General features: G+C 32.4%; 1 protein-coding gene and 1 long non-coding RNA gene across 4 annotated transcripts in view; one reads left to right on the forward strand and one right to left on the reverse strand.

The window, feature by feature from the left end:
* The window catches only part of LOC123712338 (serine-rich adhesin for platelets), an 80,501-nt gene that overhangs the window by 7,472 nt on the left and 47,198 nt on the right, over nucleotides 1–25,831 (reverse strand). The gene's annotated exons all lie outside the window — the stretch shown is intronic.
* On the forward strand, nucleotides 1,880–11,378 carry LOC123712340. 3 transcript variants are annotated; one of them, XR_006754075.1, is made up of 3 exons: nucleotides 1,880–2,219; nucleotides 8,261–8,334; nucleotides 11,165–11,378. It is a non-coding gene; the product is annotated as an uncharacterized LOC123712340 (long non-coding RNA). The 3 variants fall into 3 exon arrangements; XR_006754074.1 differs by having other exon boundaries at nucleotides 8,268–8,334; XR_006754076.1 differs by lacking the exon at nucleotides 11,165–11,378 and adding an exon at nucleotides 8,923–8,971 and having other exon boundaries at nucleotides 8,268–8,334.

A 25,831-nucleotide genomic window follows, 5' to 3' on the forward strand; every position in this document is an offset into this window, starting at 1 on the left:
AAAGAAACGAAAAGAGAAGAATTGGCAATATACTCTCCGCCACTCTTTTTAATCACCAAGTTTTTTTTTTGTTTTACACAACCTGTAAGGAGCTGAAATCATTACATTACGTTCCACGTGATACCTTAAGTAATAAATAATAATAAAATAAATTAAAAACAAAGATTTTCTCAGATTGTCAAAGATCCTCTATCAGCAGGAGGAATGGTGAAATAGGAGCACGCACTTACATTCTCGTGGGCACATCACGCAAATACATAGTCAAAATAACTAACATCACCGCATACACGAATTCATGTACGACCAGTCACCACTAGTAGCACCCGTTCACGAGTATGACGCATGGCCAGCCATCGGCCCCCTCACCATATTTTAGGGAGAGATTACGTTAGGTTAGTATTTTTTAATTCTAAGCGGCGTTTGTGATCAGGTTAGGTTAGCTAGGCCAACCAAGCAACACGCCATGAATTACAACAAAATTTGTACCTTCATTAATGCACTTCACAAATTATGTTTTTTTAATTAATTTCTAAAGAGCATGCACCTTAAAAACCTGTTATAATGTGCCGTGATTCGAAAAATTTACCAAAGAAACTAATTAACCTACTTAACTTATTTGGTTGTATTTTTTTCAAATTCGATTTTATAATTGAGAAATTAATTATAAAACATTTTGGTGTTCATTAAACATTCAAACAATGCAATTAAGGATTAAGGAAACTTTAGTATTGCTATTTAATACTAAAAATGTACCGAATATAACATATTAATATGCGTGAGGTCGCGTGCGCAAGCGCATAGCTGTCCTCATTGTCGGTCACTGCACGGTTCTAGGCTGACTAGGCACGTGATGGTTTAATACAATATGTCGATAAGTGGCAAAATTATTTTAAGAAAATTTATATGAATCTAAAAAAAAATTCTAACGAGTTATAAAACGAAATCCAGATGAATAATATTTAACGCAGGAAGTCATTTTATATTCTCAAACATGAAGAAGCCATTGAAAATAATATTTACATTATGAAGTTTAAGAACGCAAAGGAACCCTTTTGAGGACAAAGACCTGGACCTGGACCACAGTTACCTGGTCGTTTACGAGGCAATGCGTTCACTACACAGCATTAACACGTTAACCCAGTATAGCTAGATACTAAAGTGGGTAAATTTTATATTTTATTTTCCAAGTCTAAGATTCTGTAGGTGCATTACATATGTTTCTATGATAAATTATCGATAATCAAAAAGCATTGTTAGGCCCACACTATCAGAAATACAAACTGTAGTGCTTGCAAAAGTACTGATGTACTGAAAATAGGGTCAGTAAAATATACAATTGATATTAGCAGTTTATGTAATTGACAGTATTAGCAGTGTTTTTGCAGCACACCACCACTTGTGCCCACTGAAACATTTCCGAACCAATTCCACTTAGGCTCCTTCAAGAAAAGAGCGTACTGCATGCGTACCAATCTGGTCTTAACGTTAAATATATATAAGAAAGGAAATATATATTCTAACATAAATTTTTAAATTACATAAAACATATTAGCACTCATAATTGATTAAAAACAACGGAAAGACAAGTTAATTGATTAAAAACAAGTAAAGTAATAAATAACTAATCAATTACCTGAAGTAGCTATAGAAATAACATTTAGAGTTTGTTATTTCATTAAAAATCTTTAAAACAATTTCTTTAAATAGAATTCGTAATATAAATTCGATGATAGTTTAACAAGACACTTGCAAAAATTCAAGTGACAAGCGAAAACTTGACTTTCCGCAGACTAACATACTCAATAAGATAATTAAATACAACGTCAGATGTGACAAATAATGTAAACAGATAATTAACAATCGAAGAAGTTATTTCTTTACATAAAGATAGACAAATCAATATATTAGAGAAATATTCCGTACCATGCCATAGGCCATAGAGGCGGTCACAAAAGACAATACTGGGTTTGGTATTGCACAACGCAACACTATCAGTATGAATGGAGACCACACTGAATACTAAATGTAACTCACTCACATTGTTTGATAAATAAAGACAGATAGAAACATAATGGTTTGAGAAGTTAGTATGTTTGGAATATTGACGAATCTCATTTTGTCATGTGAACCTGTGGAAAATGTTTGTCTCTTAATTACAAAATACGGTGATTCAAAACTAGATCTAGAATGTTCATTTTGTGTCTGTCTGTATGTGCAAGGTAAGCTCCACTAATTGGTTTTTTTAGCTTGCAAGATGTAGACTTTATTTAATTGGAATTTATGTAATACATAATATACTATATAATGGGATAAATTCTATCTTTTGTCCAACTTTGGTTTGGTTCCCTTTGGAGTTAAGAGTCTTGGGCATAGCGCTAAATAAAGATTTAAGTTGACACCTGGTTGATAGTGCCGGTGGCCCCAGAGCTGAGACTTTTCTCAACACATAAGTATAACAACACAGCGAGGACAAGCTGATAGCATTAAAGGTACATTGCCACAGGGACTAAGTTTCAAAGTTCAGTTTTTTATTTATTTATTTTAATTATTAATATTATTATAACTATGTAGGTTAAGAGTCAATACTCTATAATTGTATGTTATTCAATAAATTATTTACTTATTATATTATATATTTAAAAGTTATATTGTAAAAGAATTTATTTGTTGTAAGAAATTAATACAAAAATAATAATTAATTGGTGTCTGTAATGGATGATTCAAAAATTATTTAACTGTTTACGAAAGTTTAGTAAGGTGTTTGAATTCGTCAACGATAATTAGAGTTTTTGACAGCACACATAAACAATTCATGCAATTTGTAAAATATACTATGCATGTACTTTAGTTGAAAAGTACAAAAGTAAATGCTCTCTTAAAGTATTGTTCGCGCTAAGACCTTAGAAACATAGTACAATATTACAACTTATACATAGAAATATAGTGATGCAAACTCGTAGCTTATTCCAAGTTGACCTGAATTCTATGTTGACTCATGTGGTAAAAAAGAAAATGTTGAGAATCATTGCGTATAAGTCGTGCAATTAATGAACTGCATTTTTGTGTAGTTTATTTCATCTTAGGTACTATGAACATCAAATAATAATTGTGTATTTCATCCCGATTTTGTCTCTTTGAGAAATTGTTTACTCTATTGATACTCTAATGAGCTTGGAAAATAAGGATTTTTTATATAGCCATTTAACCTTTATCAAACATGTAAAAGCGTTTCCTGTTGGTTGATTGGGCTTTGTTATGACAACACTAAATAAGTTATCTCAATCAAATCAGCAGTTACCAGTAACCATTAACAAATAAGTTACTGTAATATCAACTTTGGCATACGTCTATCTATTCATATTTCAATTAAGTATAGACTACCTACTTTCCATACGTACAAAAACCCTTATTCTTGCTTTCAGTGATCAGATATTTCAACTAATAGGCAAGTAATCAGCCGTCTATGTCTGACACACCTTCGATGTTTTGGTGGTGGTTCTGATTTTCTCACGATTATTTATTTTATAGAAAGAAAACTACATTGTTGTACAACGGAGATTCGAACCTTCCACCTCTGGGATCAAAGTCGCACGCTGAATCCACTAGTATTGAATATACGGTTTTTTTTTTTTAAATTGATTATGTTAAACATATCGGAATGAATTAAATCGTCTAAGAATGAAAAGGCAGGTCTTGACATAGTTTTTTCAATCGATCAAGTACTTCATACATTTAAGAGCGAACGTGTTATTTTTATTTTAAATATATAATAATTTGTATGTTAAATAAATGTATTAAAAGTAATTTGTCATTTTGACATATTTTAATGTAATATATATTATATCTGTATGTTATAAACACAATGATTGCCACGAATAATACCATCTCTAGACAAATAACAAATATAATGATTAAACATTTAACCATTTATAAAAAATATCTTTCAAGAAATCTGGGCACGGTTAAACCATTAAAATATTAACAAGTTTCACTATTAATTTTTGCAATAACTAATAAAGCTTGATCGTGGTTTACCTGACATTTCAATGCAATTTACAATTCCATCCGTATATTAAAAAGGGCAAATATGAAAACAAAAATATCCTTAGTTCCTGATTAGTTCAGCGATGACCTAACTTTATCGCTATTTGAGCGTGCCTTATCACGTGAACACGCAACTTTACATACCATTAAGTTACCATATCTAAGTGGTCACGGTGGCCTTATCCTCCTAGAGAAACATTAAGTACTAAGTTATAAAATATTATATTCTTAAACCATAATTGAGGGCAGAGCTTTACTCAGATAGGAGATAATTTCTCAACAATTCAAAAGTCTGCCTAAATTCGGCTTTTATTAAATTTATCTGCCAAGATATTAATCGCAAATTTAAATAAGTTTGTCTTAAGTGCGATTCTGTATATAAGTAGATCATTAATACCAAGTATGTATTTGGTATTAATTTATTTATTTATTTACGCCCCATATGCATGGCCAAATTCTAACTAAAAATAACATAAAACTATTTAGAAAATTGATAGTAAACGGCCTTTATATTTTTAAACCACAGTTTATATATCCCCATACGCTTCACAAATAGGTCGCTCGCTTAATGATCTATGTATCTCACAACTGAGCGTTTTTTATGCAGTTTTTGCCGCGCACCACCACTATGTGGACAGCAGCAGCGAAGTATTTCCGAACAAATTCGACTTCGGGTCCTTCAAGAATAGGGCGTACCGATTCTTAAAAGGCCAACAACTTGCGAGCCCTCTGGCAATGTGAGTGTCTATGGGCGGCGTTATCACTAAACATCCGATGAGCTGCCCGTTTGTTAATACGAAATTACGAATGGGGTATATCCTTTTTATTATAATATAGGAGTCAAAGTTATAAGTAACTTTAATATGATTATTAATTGTAATAGGTCTATTGTAGTTAACATTTACTGAAACTATGACTTAACAATTGAAAGCTATAAATCTACGTTACTGGCAATTAACCATGCTATTATGTTACCGTCATAACTAATTTGTTTAGCTATTATATTCAATATTAATTTTGATCAATATGCTGTATACTTATATAAATATAGATCGACGGTAAATGTCTTCTTGAAATCTTCGACCTGTCTTGACTTTAAACCTTGATGTGCAAAGGCGCCGTGCCCTACAAGAATTTGCGCTATCTGGGGTGTGACACGCACCACTTTTATTAACTTATATGAAGCTCTAACATATCTGATGACCATTGTTGTAGTTCCGGCTGTTTCACCCACCCCCGGTAGCCCTCATTCCAAACTTCTAACGCTTTTGCTGGCGTTTAATATATAACTGTAGGAATGCGGCGTATTCAGGTTTTGTTCTTAATTTTTCTGCCGCTTCTTTTGGTAACTTATCTGCCCTCTATTTTCCCGGTGTAACAACTTGCGACTTTATCCAGATGGGACATATATAGTGAGTTGATTCTCCTTTTGAGGAGCAGAGTATTCGCCTTTGGCATCCTCAGCTCAGTTGCAACTCTAGGTAGTGGGTACGCAAGTGCGTGGATGACTCGGAATTGCCGGAGTTCTGCTAAAAATATAAATGACGGAACGTGATGTGACTCATTGTGGGCACTCTCTGCCCCTTCTAGGTGTCTTTTTAAAGTGAAAGTAATTTATACTTCTATAAACCATAAAAATAACTTCCAAAAATGATTTTGTATTCACGAACAGGAAGAAAAAAAGTGTAAAGAAAGACATACTCAATTAATCTTTAATACAAATATTAAAAATGTTTTGGTTAGTATTTACATGAAATATCAGTCTACCCAATGAATACGTCGTCAACAACTTTCACTTTTCCTTACATTTCCTAGAAAATCTCAGGGTTGATTACTCCCGTAGCATACTAATTTAGCTTGATTCATAGAGCATAGTTCAAACACCTACCCAACCCGCGCTCGAGGCAAGATTCTAGCGCGCCCTTCCCTTATCTACAACATGACATTATGCAGCGATCACTGATAGTATACAACTGCGAATTATCTACGGTAATTTGAAATTGCATTGAGATCCGTTTCGCTTGCTCAATATCGTACAAACGGGCTATTCTTTGGAGGAGCAGCGTTGGCCTAGTGGCTTCGGCGTGCGACTCACATCGCTGTGGTCGTTAACTGTTTTTGCCGTTTCTGTCTATGTACATTGTACATATTTAACATTCGCTCGAATAGAAAAGAAAAACATCTCGAGGAAACTGGCTTTCCAAATTAGCTTAGATCCAAAAAGTCGACGGCGTGTAGACTGACAAATCATGAAACAGATACAGAGATCCGAGGCCCCACCTCAAAAAGATTGTAGTGCCACTGGTATTTATTATCATTCTTTTTTATTCAATAATCATGCATAGGCTCAGTTTTTTATAACTAAGAAAATAATTAACCTGCTTCATGACAAATTTGTTTAGAATATGTTTGAGTTTATTTTGTCAGGCCTGGAATTTATAAGACCGATTTAAGAAATTACAATGTTAAATTATTTATTAATTTCCTTGTGTTTAGAAATATTTTTAATCTACTCTATATTTATTTTAATTTTATTCATTAGCAAAGTATTCAAACAACGCACTATTGTGCACAGACCCTTAACCATTGTCCAGCCACCTGTTGGCAGTTTGAAATATTTAGAATTGCTGTATTATTGTCTCATTAAGTAATATTAGAACGGCGAACATCGATTAAATAACTTAAATGTCTTTATATAAACGTAGATTTTATTATATAATAAATAATAAAAATAAAAATATTTGTTAATTCTAAGTATCTACTTAGCAATGTGTAAGATTTTGAAACCCTTTTAAGTAAATAATACTTGTGTCAGCTCTTCATAACAAAGTTAATATATGTATAATACTTTTACATATGTATAAATTCAAGATTGACTTTGGAAGCTGTTAAGAATAAATTCTTCTCCTAATTATTACAGGATACACGACGCGTAACACGCCTAAGACGCATAGTTAGTGTGTGGGTGGATTACACTTACTCATAACTCATATGAGTTAATGAGTAAGTGTAATGTGTATGAAAGTGTATGACATGATAAATATATGTTATTAAAATCACACTGCCCGTTTCCTGAATTTATATTTTAAATTCATAGATTTTAAAATTCACCTGATTATAATTATAATATAATATTTATTTCGTACAAATACAGCTAAAAAAAAATATCAATCATACTTAAAATACAGAGTACATAATATATACAAAAAGGTTCAAACATGCACAAATCTTAGGAAAGAAAAAAGTCAATAAAAAGAGATTGATTCCATTTCACTAATATCCGGGTGTGTTGTGTGATGGTGTGTAAATCAGGGTTTGAACGTGTGTGGAGTTTTGATATAAAAATAAATGATTGTTGTTTCTTCAACATCATTCATCTATTTGCATCGTATTTTCTTACAAAAACAATTTACGATTTTAAATACACAATTACAAAGGCCTACACTGAACTTTAAACCCGCTTTAAAAGAACATCACGAAGATCTGTAAACATAGATATAATATAAAACTCAGTAGGTGGAGATAAGACTGTATACGTGACACAATTCAAAGGCCGCGATTCATCACAACTGATGACATTCAACGACTACGTTTCCTGTGTCACTATTTATTTAACAAATAAATTATATAAAAACATTTGCGTACTCGTGTATATTTATAGTAGGAGTCCAGGAATTCTCCAATTATATAGCTATCGCGGAATATGCTTAAAAGGTGTATTAAGAGTATCCGTAGCGCTAAATCACTTGCATCATGAGCATACCCCTCATACACACCCTTACGTTACTTACATACATACCCTCACTTTCACACCAACACACACAGCGCAGTCGAATAAGGCATTACGTTTTTTTGTTATAAAATTTTTCTTCTTTCGTAATTATTTGAACCTTTTATGAATTCCATCTTTGCATATATGTTTAGTATAATTGTTTTTTGTTGTATATAACTTATTTTACCTGTAGAAATACGAAATAAATAAATAAATATGAGGTACATACATTGAAATTGATATATTTTTTCTATATGCGTCCACAGAATCGGTACATGCGCACGCACATAACACTTATTCTCACAATATTATTTGTGTACGTGTGTCGAAACTTTAGTAGCTGTATTATACAAATACATTTTTGTATGTTCAATTATTTTATGAGTTTAATAATAACAACTCTTAACGTTATTAATCAACTAGCTCCATTTTTATAAATAACAGTTTACAGGTTGTACGAAGGCTTTACATTACGGCAGCGGAACTCGGCAATTTGTCATGCGGCTTTATGATTACTGGTAATTATGTTGCATTTAGAAACACACTTATGTCCTGATTACAAAATATAAAATATACAAATGTATCTTTTAGATTTTCAAGAGAAACTAAACTATAAAATTCATACGAAAATTCAGGTTAATACACACTGAACCGAAGTAATTTTTCATATGAATCATATCGTTTTTGCGTAAAGTGAAGTATCTTTTAGAATAAATCAATGGATATTACGTCTAGGCTTCAGATTGCTGTATCTGTTTCATGATTATTTGTAAATGTAATAGGCAAGCCGGTTTCCTCACGATGTTTTCATTCGCCGTTCGAGCGATTGTTAAATACGCACATAGAAAGAAAGTCCATTGGTGCACAGCCGAGGAACTAGCCTCCGACCTCGGGGATGAGAGTCGCACGCTGAAGCCACTAGGCCAACACTGCTCAAAAAGTGAAAGTAAATTTATAGTTAAAATTAAAATTTTATGGAAAAGCAGGTTAGATTTAAAACTGATACTTTTTCTGTAATTAAATATTGGGAATGATAATCTATACTAAATATTTTTAAATTATTTCTTAAGGCTCTGAACAGTAGTAAATAATTTATTCTTCGGTAGGACGCTATTGTATTTATGGGACTAGTACGATAGGCATATGTAGCAACCAGCAACTGGTTCCAATTATGACCAGTGAGTAAAAAAACCTCCGATTATATCATTATTCAAATAACCAGATCACAACAAAGGAATCTAGCCTTGGAACACACATCAAAACTACATGCAATGTTATTTACATAGTGGGTTATGATTATCATAATCAGATTAAAATATTGTTTAGCTAACTATTGTTGGGCATATTAAAATTGGGGTTAATTGTTCACAGTTTCCAGTATAACGAGTACTTGTAGCACGAGATATAACAAGTAGTTACAGTAGCCTGTGAAACTGTAAATTATTCGTAGAGTAGTAGTAGTAGTCTAGTCTAGCTTACGAGATTAGAAATATCTCTGATTGATTTATAGTAGTAAGCAAACACATATACTGCGATTTTTTTGCAGAGCGGGACCTAATTTTATAAACATGTTTTGTACACTACAAATATATATATATATATATACTAGCTGCCCCCGTGAACTTCGTTTCTCCTTATGTGGTTTTAGTTAGCCTTAATAGCGTGACACGAAAGAATAATTTCACTGTATTATCGTCACTATAATTTGAATTTGATTTACACTTCGGTCTTAATAGTGGTAGTGGTTGGCTATGCTAACGCCAAAAATTAAAAAGTAGAAATAATTGAATTTCACGTTATTTCGTTTACTAGAAAATAAATTTAATTTATACTTTAGCCTCAATAACACGTGGTAATCATGATATTTAATTGTAGCTTATATGACACGTTTGTCGGTCTACCATAGTAGTGCCATCTATTGATTACTTACTCAATCCAGTCGAAAAGTATCGACATCTGTTAGAATCTTTTGGAGTTAACAGATAATTGAGACTGTCAATTATAGATCCAAGCTATCCTATCTCTTAAGTCGTGAGCACCAGACTGCTCACGGTGTGCCAATTTAATTTAAAATCGGTTAAGTAGTTAAGAGTCCATCACGGACAAACATCGTGATAGGAGATTTATATATATTAAGAAGATTATCCTGTTCTATATTCATCAGCAAGTGGTGTACCGTCGCGGACGCGTCCTCTCCGCTCTTATTATTGCAGTGATTGACGTTTCACTATGTAACTGCGGAAATCTTCCGGTTGCTATTTGAAGCTTCTTAATATTTCGGGTAAATGTTTGATAGTTACCTTATATCGATTTGATGCTCCAGAAACTGGACAATCTATAATGAGATACAACCATCCACAGCGCTTACAACCTCTACTCTACATATGCGTCATTCGTATGTTGTATAGCCAATTAGATAAACAGTCTTCTGACATTGACAGATATTTGGTTACAGCAGATGCTTTCCTCACAATGAATCTACGAGCCTATATTCCGTAACCCTGATACCAGTATAACTTTAAAGTTTATTGATATAGCTTATGAAATTAATAAGCAACAAATGGTATTCTCTACCCTGAATTTGATCGTTGGAATCCCGACTATACAATAATAGTTATGATTCTTATCACAGAGATTTGACAAGATAGAGAAAATAAGCAGAATCTTAAGTTTTGTGGCTTATACTGTAAAGTATTGTTGTTAAATATTAATTTATTTATCCCACGTTTTTGTATACACCTAAGCAGGAAAACATTAAAAATGATTTGACAAGATTGACAAAGTATTAAGTTTAATGAATTATCACAGTGGTTAACCTTGAAAGACTAGACAGGCTCAGATGACCCACTATTCGCTGATTGAGTTATGTTAATATTAAGAGCTGTGGGCGGATTATTTACTTTCTAAATTTATTGTAATGTCAGATTCCCACACCCTTCAGGCATTTTTAATAAATTGTAGTTAGTTCGACTTTTCCAGTTTTATCAAAGGAGTATGAAGAATATCCATAGCGCTATCACAAGCACACCCTCATGTACATACCTTCACTTTCACGCCATCACACAACACAGTCGAATTAGGTATTAATTAAATTTATTTATTAATTTTATATATACCTTTTTATATATATATATATATATATTGTATAATTGTTTTTGGTACATATAATTTATCTTTGCTGTGTTACGAAATTAATAAATAAATAAAGGAATTTTAGATGATATTTTTTTAATCGGGACGACGCGAATGTTTAAGCAGATTAAAATACGGAATATACATATCTCGGGCATGTCTTGCGTCATCATCGATAAGACTTGTTGCAGTTTATAACGCTGGACAAAATTCCAGGCACGAGAAGGACAAAGTCGTGGTTGCGGAACGTACCGGAGTGGACCGGGAATGCATCCAGGAAAACCGGCAACTCAAGTTGTTATAGATAACCTTTAGCAATTTGCTATCTTTTATTGCTCTCTCAAGACCAATAGCTGATCAAATGGGTTTTACCATTTTGAAATGTATTTTTCCGACTGATTATACCAGTAACAATAAAGGTTACAATGAGGTACAGCTAAATAATAAAGCAGTCAAAGTTGCGGTCATTTAATAACAGAGGTTAAACAGACCGTACTAAAAATAGTATAAAAATTTTAAATGATTAAACCATTATGTGGTTTTTTATCTTTCCTTTGTACCAATTCAGATTATAATCAAAATAATGACTCCCTTGAACCATGCCACCTAGCGGCAATGATTGACTATATCCTAAACAATGTAATTATACCCTGTAAGCAAAAAAATGGTGCCATAAATACAACGAATTTTCGAAAAACTATCAATTTTTTTTCTATCTAAGGTTTTCGATCGAAGGAAATTTGGTAGGTTCGAGTTATTTACGAGTTCAACATATATCTTTAACGAAAATCATGCTTTTTCACCCAGAAATTGACACTTGGAGATTATTATCTGTTGTTCTAATTCTACGTAAATTTGTACAAGATGCAGAAATGAATTATAACAAGGACAATTTACAATGTATGTAATGTTTTGAATGTAATGTAAATAAATATTATCAGTCCTTTGTCCAAGTCACGGGTTATGGCTGGTATTATGTTTTTTTTTATGTATAAGTTAATGTAATGTTAATAGCAGTGTTGGCTTCAGCAGTCGAACGGTGAAGGAAAACATCGTGAGGAAACCGGCTTGCCTTACCCATTAAGTCGACGGCGTGTGTCAGGCACAGGGAGCGGATTACCTACTTGCCTATTAGATTTACAAATGATCATAAAACAGATCTGAGGCCCAGACCTAAAATGGTTGTAGCACCACAGATTTATTTGTATTTAAATACAAAATCATTTATTCATATAGGTAACACAATGTACACGTAATAACGTCAAAAACAGAAAAGTATATAAAATGCTTCTAATTTTACATTTACTGCCAGTGTAATATGTGTAATACAATACGTGTCGTATCCTTTTTATTTCGTACACATCCCTGAGAACCTTATTTTATTAGCTCGTTGGCAATATTTTATTATCAAGCCTCGTTCGACATTTATAGGTGCGATTGAGACATGTGTGAGAACGACGATTGATATGTAGTAGTGAGTGGCGCTTGGCCAACGATTCTAGGAATTAGCTCGTATCGAACGAGGAAAACTATAGACCAAGAGAAAATTAGCATACTATCATTGAAAATCGATAGTTTCATGCTATTTAGTTTGGACATTTTAAACTGAAATTTTCATATTCTAATAGTGAGCAAAGTTTTTAATGATATCGGAAGCCAGCAGAATAGTGGGTTTGTAGTTGGTCACCTCGCCGACTGACTCTCGTATTCCTCGCATCACTGTAAGAAGTTTCCCTGACGCTGGGTCAGTAAATTGATTGATCAATTTAAAAAAAGCTTTAAATGGGAGGTTGTCAATCAAATGGCACTCTGTATTTGTGTATCAGTATTACGTAGCTTATATGATACTAAACTCTTCTATAAGAGAGAGAGGAAAGATATTAAAAAAAATTCACCTTTCAGTACCTGCGTAGCAATACTTAAAGGACTTTTTTTTAAATAGATAAACCCTCTACTCCCCTGCCATATTGTCCAGGGACTTTTTATACCACATTTTTTCCAAAAATAAAAACAATATACATTTAATTAATTCTACTAGTTCGCGAATGGCAGGCGTCGCGAAATACGCCCCGGCTGCATCGGTAATATTTTTATTTACAATATTCATGGGCGAGCCGGGGCGCAATTCCTCGCGAGACCCGCTCTTTCGGTTTTGTTTGCCTCCTTTAAATATTTAAGAAATTTTTCGCAGAACCGTTCCAGGCACGGTCTGTGCTTTATTAACATGTCCTGTAGGCCGCCACGGTCTACAGTCATCTGCATTTGTTGCTCCAGGTCGTGCCTGGACGATGCGAATATAGGGCAGTGTAAAAGCACATGTTCCACTGTTTGCTCTTCATCACTGCAGGCACATGTTGGGCTTGTCCTAATTTTAAACCTATGCAGGTAATATGCAAAGCCTCCGTGCCCTGTAAGAATTTGCGCCATCTGGGGAGTGAAACGCTTCTCTTTTATTAATTTGTACGCTGTTCTTACATACTTAAAGGACATTATTACAATGCAATTTATGTTTGGTAAGTTTTCTAAATATTCTATCAAGTTAATTATTAACTTAATTTATAAATGACTTTACAATTTGATATTTAAATATCTGATGACAATAGCCATGTCCTTTAAACGAGTCAAATACATCAGAATTAATTCATCACAATGTTTTTTGTTCTGTAATTTTACAAAAGATCCAATCTTTTAAAACATCAATCACAGCTTATCTCATCGAAAAGAATCAAAGGAAATACAAAGAGGTTTCCAAGAAACCAAATGAGATATTGTGGGAAAACTTAAAGGAAAAACTTAATCAAATTTAAATATATAAAGTGGGCTCAACATTGGTAATTACATCTTTTTTACTATAATTTAAAAATATTACCGTTCCTTAATTTGGCCCTTTGGTAAATAATTTAAATAAAAAAATAACAAATTGATAGTCTTGAAATTAAGAGTAAATGAATGCTATGAGTTCCGCTCCTTGCTCTATAAGGTGGATACGGTAGAATACAGTTTATTTAATGTAATGGGCGATTGGCCAACCTGCCAATACACTTTCCTAGGCGAGATGGCATCGCCCTAGCCCCTACGACGTACCAAGCCTGTTAACACATAAACGTAAATATATATAAACGAATTACTTGAAACTTGAGAATGGCTGCACCTGACTTAGATTATTTTGAAGGTTTAAGCGATGGAAAACAAAATTAAAAATGAAAAAAAAACCCTAAAACGCCAGTTGAATTTTCTGATAAAAACTGTAGCTAGAAAATATTTGATGCTTTTTTTGTCTTTTTGAAATATTTTTTTTCACTTGGTTGACATATATTTATAGATGCTTTCAGAAATGTATGGTCCGATCTCTTTGTTTTCAAAAAAAGATCTATTAAGCTTTGGCACAAATATGACTTGTAAGTCCATTTGCGATCAGTATAAGAATTATACAGTCGAAAACATTATTTACATACTACATCATTCTGTTTTGTATAATGTAACTGACGTATGAAATGAAATCAATATTTTTTTGATAAATCCATGATTATGACAGTAACAAATTATTTCATACTGTTGAATTGAATTTTAAAGTCGAGTAATTAAAATCACGGAAAAATCTAGCGATGGATAGAGGAAAAGTGGAGCGTACCGGATATTGAGAGAGTACATTGCACGGTGTTGATTTTAATTTGTACGAAAACTATAAACTTGTTCACAAATATTGAAAATTATGGTATGTTTAAACAATCTATGTACTCTAACGAAAATTACCAGGCTGATGCCTATTTCGTGACCTTCTGTCACTGGAGTTTGAACAAATATATGTTTTATTTTAATGATTATACTGTTTTATTATGGTGATATATGATATACGTATTTTTAACGAAATTATAATACCAAAGTCATATAAAGGTGATACTATTTCAAACGTTTATTTTAAATAAGTCTTTAACTGACTAGTCTGCTTTGTATATTATGATTTCATAATTATTCTAAGTGGTAACGAATTATGCTTAAGCTGGTCGCGAAAGAAAAATTTAACTACAACTTTCTTGGTCTGGCCTTTCTGTATCTTTTTTATAATGAAGTGTCAATCTAATAGGCAAGTAGGTGATCAACTGTGCCTGATACACGCGGCGTTTTGGGCGTTGACGCCTCATGCAAGCGGGTTTACTCACGATGTTTTCCATCACCGTTCGAGCCAATCTTAAATTTGCAAATAGATAGAAAGTCTATTTGAGCACAGCCGGTGGCCGAACCTATGACCTCAGGGATGAGAGTCACACGCTGTTAAGAGCGGGAACAAGCCACTAGGCCATTACTGTATATTAAAATAAGACAATAAATAAGTTTTTGTTATTTTCCGACTAATCTCTTAATTTTTCTTTTTAAAAACGTTTCACAGTTCTAATAGTATGTAGCCGATTCGAATAATTGCATTTCACGGTCCAAATGCAATCGTTCCGAATAAAACCGGACGTGACAGACAAACAGACACAATGTTACTTTATACAGACATCCAGCAACGTTCGATGTTTGACAATTATATTATTGATGACATGGACATTGGACAATGTGTTTTTGTAAATTTATCTTCTTTTGTAATGGTGTTTCAAAATATCTATTACTTCTTATCATAGCTCATATGCTATTTGATAATTGTTAAAATTTTAAAGTGGAAATGAACGTATGCCATGTAACTCAACCAACTGCTGAGCGCAATTCAAAATCATTTATTCATAGGTAACACAAGGTACACTTTTGAAAGGCAGTACCCACTCAACCATCTTGTAGTACCTTCTTCCCAAGCTACCCTACTTTTAAAGTGAGAAGATCGCTTGACTTATCACCGAACCGGTATAAATTTTATTTAAAATGCTGTCTGGAATAGAAAACTTGAACTAAAAAGGCAAGAAACGAAAAAACAAAATGTGTAATTTTCGCGGTAATCAAAGGAATTTCACATCAGAACCATTGCGAATGCAATTTATATGGAATCATAATCTTATGTAAAACGCAATTTATATTAAACGCTACTTAGGATTATTAACTGTAAATATTTTGATTTATATAGGATGACCGTTATGTTTGTCATAGTCATTTCGGAAGACGATTTGATATTTTAAAAGAGTTCCGAGAGTTTTTTCCTACACCCTCTGTCTTCTTTGCCCATAAGTAGGGATGTCTGTAAGACAAATTTAATGACGTGGAATAAGTGATAAATAAACCAATAAACATATATTTATTTTTAAATACATTCTGACGCTACGATACGATTCTCATTAAGTTATTTTCCGGATTCATGGTGGTTGATGAACGATTAACAGACACAGATATGTGAGCTTTTGAAATGTCACTAGACTTCAAATTTAACGTGCCCTAAGTGGAAACTACCTTACGAAACTAAATTTTTAAGAATCTTACATTAATTTTGCATTTGATATTTACATAGCATTTTAAATAATTTATATATTAATACTTTTTAAATAATAATAAGAGCCGCTTTCATTTTAGCTAATCAAATACCTGTGTTTGGTACCACATCGCGGTATGTTTGTCAATCTAATGACACATTGCCTTTAATTGTTTTATTACCTGCAACAACAAAAAAAATAATGAAAATATATACAGGCATATTTTAGTATTAGATATTTACTAAAGTATACTAAATACAGTGATAATTTTAAAACTCAAAGAACTGGGGGGGGGGGGGGTCAATCAAGTAAATAAGAGTTTAAAAACATTCGTGATTTATTATTTCTATATTATTATTAGGTACACTTTTGACTGTGCAATGTCAATCTGTCATTGTTATGATGTCATCAAATATTAACATGACGTTTGAAGGTAGACTGGAACGCTATTTTCCCCATATCTCATTGATGTATATAATTGACAGGTCTGCACTTGTATGTAAACAAACGACAGGTCTGTGCATGATAAACATATATTATCGCGTTAGCGAGCAAAAAGCAAAGCATTGAATTTATTTAATTTATCGAGAATTTTCAAGGGGCAAATTTTTAAATTATCTAGAGATTTGAATTAACAAGTGTCAAATTATCAAAGGTCCACTGTATTTATAACGTTAAAATAAATTTATTTCTATAATACATTATAAGTTTCTTACGCGAGTAAACATAATTATTTTAATTTAATCTCGTTTGAACGAATATCAAAATGTATAAATTATGTTCTTCATAGTTGAGAAACATGTCAAGTTTTTATTGTTCAAATGTATGTATCTAATGTGTGTATAAACTAAGCTCATTAATCAACAAGTGAAGCCTGCATACCGTTGTGTGAAGTCACATGCGTAGGCGCAAGTTAATCCGATTAAGAGTGAAATATTAGTGTTTTAATGGGATTGGCATTTGTCTAGATTATTGAATATTGAGTTACAATTAACGGATTGAGATAAAACAAGTGATGTTGATTTGTAAATCACAAAACTACTATTGCTTCTCGTTTAGATTCACTCCTTTGGTTAAGCTTACACTAAATGTATACTAAATTTTGTAATAGAATGTAAAATATTTTTATTGGATTTGTAATTGAAAACAAAATATAGGAACTAATATACAGTATTTGCAATATTCTTAACCTATCAGTATAACAATAATCAAAGTATATAATTAAAAATGTTGAACATTAAAACAAATTTAAAAACGTTGGTCCCTGTGGCAGTGTACTTTTAGGTAAAAACCAAAGACCACTGACACATGCGCTGGCAGCATCTCCTCTGTATTGCAATACTTGTTGAGCGAGGAACGTACCAGCTCTGGGGTCATCATTACTATCTACAGGGTGCCAATTGAAATCTTTAATTAGTGCCTGTGCACATGAACCCTACGGCCCAAGATTCTCCACTCTAAAGGGAAACTAAATCGAAGTTGGAGGAAAGACCTTATATTTTAGCCCCAGCTTTTTGCTTATCCAAGGGAAGTTTCTGTGAGGGTTTTAAATATTTACGACAGGCAAAACAAAATAAATATTAATAAATACGTAATATCTAAATTCGGCTGTGCTGTAATGAGTACTACTGTGTAAAAGTAAGGCTATGAACGTGAGGATATGTCTGTATGTTAAAGCAATAGATTTTTTTATTGTATAGGGCAAACAGGCCGGAGGCTCACTTGAAGTCAAGTGATGCCGCCGCCGTCACTCTCAATGCCAAAGGGCTCGCGATAGCGTTGCCGGCTTTTAAGAATTGGTACGCTCCTTTCCTTATTAATTAATATATTGAATTAATACAGAGTAAGGAAAATATACTGTTACTACACTAGGTCTATTTTCGACCTTTCTAATACTGGCCGACCCGAATGCCAAGCCAAGCCCGGAAGTAACTAAAGATGAGAAGTTATCTATATATATATATATATATATATATATCGTGGTCACTTTAATATCACAATTTAGGATGTGATATCACCAAACTAATTGTAACGACATATACATTATTATTATTAAATGTCAATCGGAACCTTTTTTCCTCTTTTCCATATAAAACCCACAAAAATTACTTTGTTTATGTATGACCAAATGTTATAAAAGATCATTTAGCACTCCTTTATATATAGTAATTGTTATGAACAAAGCAAGGACTAGTCAATGTCAGGTATAACTTAACATATATGTGATTCTTATGTAATAAATAATGCAGGTGTAAATACAACAAAATAATTGTTGTGATATATGATGACCTTATGTATATTCTATTATATAAGATTTGTTTATTTATTTACAGCTTATGTATTCAACTTAAAATATTGTTGAAATAAGCTATTTTTATGAAAATTACGCATTTGTACATTGCATCACAATATATTACCTACATACGCTACACCGGTCTCCGGTGAAGGGTTTAGACAAATAGTAAATTGGGACAAAATTCGGAGTGGACTAATCAATTTTAAAGAATTGTTAAGTGAATATCTCATACTTAATCCGCTGTTTTGCTGTAGAAAATAAACTTATAAAAGATTGCTTGAAACAAAATAATGTAAATATAGTACCTAGTATGTAATATGTGGTAAACTTCAATAAATATATTGTAATACAACATGTATTCATAATTACACACACACCTCCTAAATTACGAACTATACAATCTAATTTCCTAATAATTTTCAATTAAAAATATATGCAAATTAATTAATAAATATGTGCCTATATCATATTATTCATGTTGCAAGCGTCACACTGAATAGAATACATTGCGTAATTATTGCTGCTACACCATACATTCGCACGCACTTCGCATGCAATGGAAGTGTGGTTAGGTAATCACTGGGTGTTAATGTGATACTCAGTATTAATGCATTGAGAAATGTATTTACGTGGGGTTTGAGACAATGCTCGCAAGTTTTTGCATATGTCAGACATTGAGGTATGCAAATTTATTACGATTCATTGATTAATATTGTACAATAAGTCTTTATTGATACATAAATGTTTGACATATACTATACAAGATTAGGTAAATTTAGAATTTTATTACACTAAGATGCGGTCACTGTCCAGAAGCGCTTCAAATTTTTCCACCCTATTTCATTGTTTGCCGTCGTCTGTTAATTTTTTCTAGCTACCCTTTCGATCCTGCAAGCCCATCGCTCTAATGGTCTGCGCTTATTCCTTTTTCCTTTTGGGCCTGTCCATTTGGTTACCGTTGTTAACTATCTGTAATATTTATAACAGCCTACCTGCCCTACCCATCTCCATCCTTTTTCCTCTTTCATCTCAAGTTGTAGGGCATGTTGCTCAGCATCATATTAATAATGGACTTGTACATAAATAAAACTTCAACCGATTTTAACAAGAATACAAAAATACCACCAAAACAAAATGTGTATTTAATAATATCATCGGAGCAACACATTAGAAACGCAGTTCTTCTACCGTAAAAAAGTTGTGAGATACATGCAATAACAAAAATACTCCGCCCTTCGAGCGAATTTTAAATACGCACATAGAAAGAAAGTTCATTTGTGCACAGCCGGGGATCGAACCTACGACCTTAGAGATGAGAGACGCACGCTGAAGCCACTAGGCTAATACTGCACCAAGTTGCTTAATTCAGTCCCTACATAAAGGGATGTTCTGTATAAAGTTATTAGGACATAAGGTCCCTAACAACATCTTATAACTACCAAATCTTTTATTTTCTAAAATATAGATTGACTTGGCAATCGCACTAAACAATTATCCAACCATCAACCCAGCTTACCACGTTTATTTTATATTCAATTCAGCGAATGTTTGAGGTTTAATGAAATGTCTACATGACATTCGAAATATCCTGTTAAAACTTTCCTACGTAACAACGGATTTAGATTAACTTATTTGTGAAGTTTGGACGACGTTGCTCTAATCTTATAATTGCAATATATTTTAATATTACGTTATTCACCGATTACCATCGCTCTAAAATTAATGAGTGTGTGAATGGTATTATTATGGTACATTCTCATTCATTATTTTAACTGCAAGAAATATTCCATCTACAATCTCTGATTGCATTTTTTGGAGTCAGTTATTGAGTGCATATTTTCGACAAGGATATTTTAAAGGAAAATAATTTATGTATTATTCTTTAAAAGTTAAATGTTCATAGTTCAAAGTTATATGTTCTTTAAAACCCGATAAAGCACTTGCGTGAAGGACCCTAAGTCGAATCGGTTCGTAAATACTTCAGTAGTAATACTTGAGTAGACATAACAAAGTTTTAGTGTGTATAAAACAAACTAAAGTCCCACCATATTCACTGGTGTGGTACTGATTGAATATATGAATAAACTATAAGCCATTGGATTTAAACACATAAATTACCATGGGAAAATTGTATAATTCAAGAGAAACTAATTGAAGTACCGAGGTTGTGACCTTAATAAAATGTTTATGTGACACGGCACAATTTAGTTTTCCTATCCTTGAAGTATTTAGTTGCTAATAGTTGAACCATCAATCTTCTTGAGAGCAAGGTGCGTCTGACATTTACGGAACATTGCACGCTCAACGTATTATGTTCATTACAATATACTAAGTACAATAGCTTAAGCAAATATTCCAAGTACAGATTTTTTCAAGTGGATTTATGAGTGATGAATTTGTTTTAATGAAATAGTTTTGTTTCAGGCGTTTATAAATATTCATATCCTGTTTGTACATAAGGTACCTGCATTCCTTCAAATTGCCTACAAAAGCCGAGTTTGTGGTATTGGTAATGCTTACGAAAACGCTAAGCTAGAAAAAAGTATTTAATATTTTGGGAAAAAAATTGTTGCGCGAATTAAGTTTGGTGGTGGTAGTTGCAGGGATGTTCAGATATATGTTAATTAGCTTTTTGTTTGAAAATGGGTGTCAACTGGATTTAATTGTTAAAAACATAAGCTAACAAAAACTTGGCTTATATAAGGTTTATTCAATCTAAGTGTACTTTGATATAAGTGTAGTGGACCTGTTGGGCATTATCGGAAAGAAGAATGTTATATGTATTACAATTTATGAGTGTGGGAGAAACTAAAGGGCTGTTTTTAGCTTTAAGTATGCGATGCTAATAATTGGTTTAGGCTCCTAATTATTAACTTAAATATATATATGTAACTTAACTAATGTTACATAAATCGTGGAGTCAATTTTTTCTCTGTCTCTGGGTCGAGGACTTATATACGAGTACCGTGGTCAGCTATATAGTAAGATCTGCTCATTGATTTGTGATCGGAGTTGCGCTTCTGTTAGAATGTTGTGTATAATTTTGAGGACGACGACTCTTTGTATGATCTCGTTAGAAAACGTCCACGCGATCTTTTGCCTTCTATGTTGCCAATCACTTGATGAGTTTTATAGGTTTTCGGCACTCCAACGCATTGTGTGACCAAAATACGTAATAATATGAATTTTTTACATTTATAAAAAACAAAATACCTTACTCGCATCCGACTACTGGTTAAATACTAAGAAGCTAATTTTTTTAATTATTTTCCGAGTACATTCTGAGATCTGTATTCCACACACATTCCATATAAATTTTAAAATATTAATAATATAATAAATCTAAGAATTTGGCGAGGTTATTCTCGCTATTAAAAAACATATTCGTTTCATGGAATGTTCCCGGAACGAACGGACATTCTAGAATATAATCATTCGCAATAAATATTAAATAAACAATGAATGACATAACATAAATTGAATTACATCTAAACTGTGCTGCCATTAGGCTGTTCTTGACCCGTTATATAAGCAGTGTTTGACAAATTAGCATGTCATATTTGACCTCTACAGGTCAACGGTAGAACGTCTAGTAAATTCTAGTACATCATGATGAGTTTTAACTTAATATGTAAAAGGCACATACCCAAAGACCAATTCAATGATTATTTTACTAACCGTTTCTATATAAATGAGCTTTAGGTTTTGAAATCAATGAATAGAAATTGTATATATCTGCAGTATATAGCCCTTGTAAGATAACTAGATTCAAATAAAAAAATAACTAGAGCCAAAAAAATCTGTGGCGCTACAACCTTTTTAGGCCTGGGCCTCAGATTTCTGTGTTTGTTTCATAATCATTTGTCAATCTAATAGGTAAGTAGGTGATCAGCCTCCTGTGCCCGACACAAGCCGTCAACTTTAGGATCTCAAATCAAAGCAACAAAAATAAATCATACAATATTCAATATTCTACTTCTTTGATGATTTTTCCTTTTGTAATAAATAAAATTTACTTGTTATATTTGCTTAGTTAATCAATATTATAAGCGGTCTTATATCAATATTATAAGACCGCTTTAAATAATATCCTTCAAGTATTTTAAATGTTACAAATAAAACCACAATTTAAAATCTATAATCTAATACTTATCGTTAACAACTACTTGACTGAGGCTGTAATATGCAAATTAAAATCAATTACGTCCCTTCAAATCGATCGCCGAGCTAACCATGTGTGACCTCTAAAACCGGTTTCAATTACCGCCACACCTTGGCTTCTTAATCAGATATAATATTTGTCATTGTCTTCAACTGGTTTTAGCTCATCATGTGTCAGCAAAAACAATACGGGAAGTCCATAATATAGGTTTTTACGACTAAGATTTTGTAGTGTCATCTCTATTTAACTCTTAGTATGGAAAAATGATATTATACGATACTAGCCGTTTTACAAATCATTCTTGACTCCACACAAAAAATTTCATTTAAATCTGTGCAGAGTGTCATTTAATTACAAACACATCCACAAAAGATTTATATATATACCAGCTGTTTATATAAATTACCTAGAAACTGACTGCAGTGGCAACTGTCGGGATGATGAATGAATCTAAACCATCCAGAGCCACCCAAACGCATACAAAAAAAAAATACACACGTACGGTAGAATTATATATTTAAAGATATAGGTTTATTAAACTGTTTTATTATTTATCCATTAAAAAAAGATTCGTATATCACCTGTTATTATGAATATAACATATTTCCAACACACACACATATACAGTATTTTCAATTTTCTTAACCTACATGGTAGGTAATAATAATTAAAAATTTATATATTTAAATAATACAACTATAATAGCTTAAACTTAATTTATAGCTACACGTATCGTCACGAAATTAAAGTTAAGCAAATATTTATTTGTGCTAAATAGTTATTGGGTGTCACTTTGCCTGCCTGAGTCGGCGCATAATTTTAAAGTCCTGAATATTTCGACCAATGGATTATCTATATGCGATGTTAATGCCCGCTCATATGGTAGAAACATAATTGGAGAACCAGCCTCTTAAAACCATATCTACATCGAGTGTCGAGGCATTTAAAGTTGATCATAGGAACCGATACGGAGGTCTGAGGCCAAGACCAAGAGTACAACTCTAGCATTCCTAGTTTCTTTATATTTTTATAGCTAAGATATGAAATACAGGCACAGTTTCAATACAGGAGCAAAGCTTGGTTATGTAGTTATACTACGGAAAAGCGAACGGAATTGATTAAGTTAAAGAGGTCAACTACTTTCAGAAAACTAGTATCTAAGAATGAAAATGTGTTTCAAGATAACTTTAATTTTTTATCTGTCTAATGAATAGTTATCATATCTATAATATTTTTGTAGAAAAAAATATAGTCAAAATAAATATGCCATGGAAGTGGTTCCTAAGTCAAAGCAGAACCAATGTAGTATAATTTTAAAATTCATAACATGGAAACAATCAATATAATTATGTTCATAGCAAGTCACTGAAGCCCTGATCATAATTTGACTGATAATGATTTTATTGTACTATATGCTATAAACTAAGGCTCAAGTGGTGATTAGAGATTGAACTTCAATTGAGATTGCAATTATTACTGGACAAAAATAATTGTTTGCTATACAGAATCAAAACCAGCTTGTCTATTTTTCTCAATAATCGACGCTGTATGTCAGGCACAGGGAATTCACAGAAGCAATATTAGTAACACAGATAAAGAATTTGTTCACCATTCAAGTTACGTGGTGATAATTATGACTGTAAATTACAGATTTTAGACAAATTAATAGACTACTATAACAGTTAGAATCTATCATTAACAGCAATAAAAATTACAGCTCGTAATGTATGTGTCGCTTTGGCGAGGCCAAGTGAGTTGATTCAAAGTATTTATGAGTAAATAACTCACACAAGGCGTGGTTCATAATACTTATTATGGTAATACTATGTTTTTACAATACTCGCCCATGACAAGTTACCATTAATTGACATTACTTTTACTGTATGGCTACTGCATAAGATATTATTTGATACTGATGTCTACGCTATGTGCATCTGTATCAGTTTATATAATATTAATAAAAAGGGAAACCAATTCTTTAAAAGCTGGCAGCGCCCTCGCAAGCCTTCTGCTAGTGCTAAGGCCAGCTTGCCTTAGAATGATTTAAATCACAAGAGATTTAATGGATGTCATTTTAAAATAATAAAAAAAATTACTTTTAAATTTAAAACCAATTTGGATTTTTATGTTATTTAGACATACATTATAATTTATTTTCAAATAGTTCTGCCTGTAAAGCCTTTGTATACAAGTGTAACAAACAAATATTCACATAATAAAATTAAGTATGTATAATGTTAAAGAAAATGTTTTGTCCTATTTCATAATATAATAAAGTAATAACCTAGCAAGTTATTAATATTGAGGGCGTGTGGGCATCACCATGTTTGGATGTACGCTTACTCACTGTGTGACACGATAATTTAAATTAAATATTACGCTTCCTACAACCTTTTTTGTAAATCTGTTAACGACAGAAGGACGCTATGAGAATTGATGAAAAAGCCTTTAAGTTAAATATGCAAATAATTTTATTATAAGTCCAGTCTTCCTGCTTATTGTTAAACTTTGTAATTAATTAGCGTTATTAAACAAGAATTTTATGAGATATCCATTTCCAGTATCATTTTGATGGGATGTATCTGTTGTAATTCAATAATATATTTTTTTTAATTAACAAGTAGGTATTATATCGCATGATCTCTGACACCTTAGCAATGATAGTTACGTATGTTTGTCACACGAACTAGCGTGCTAGAATGTGTGAGGTGGTCATTCATAAAGAAATCTGATCGCAATTCACAATAAAAACAGTAAATAAATCAATACTTATATGAATTCTAAACACTTTCTAGTTTAAATGAAGACTTTGTAAGGAAACTGGCATGTCTGTCCTAAAACACCTTCTTCAAAGGAACACCTTATCGCCTACTTGCGTTTAATTGAAGGTAGAAACTTTTTTTACGTTTCAATAATATCCTATAAGTTGATTTGCCCCAACAAAGTTAGTTTGAATCTCTTTCTCTTTGGCTACAACCTCTCTCTCTCTCTCTTTCTCTGTAACCTCTCTCTCTCTCGACAAATCAACG

This window comes from Pieris brassicae, chromosome 7, assembly GCF_905147105.1.
Source record: "Pieris brassicae chromosome 7, ilPieBrab1.1, whole genome shotgun sequence".
Classification (NCBI taxonomy): Eukaryota; Metazoa; Arthropoda; class Insecta; order Lepidoptera; family Pieridae; genus Pieris; species Pieris brassicae.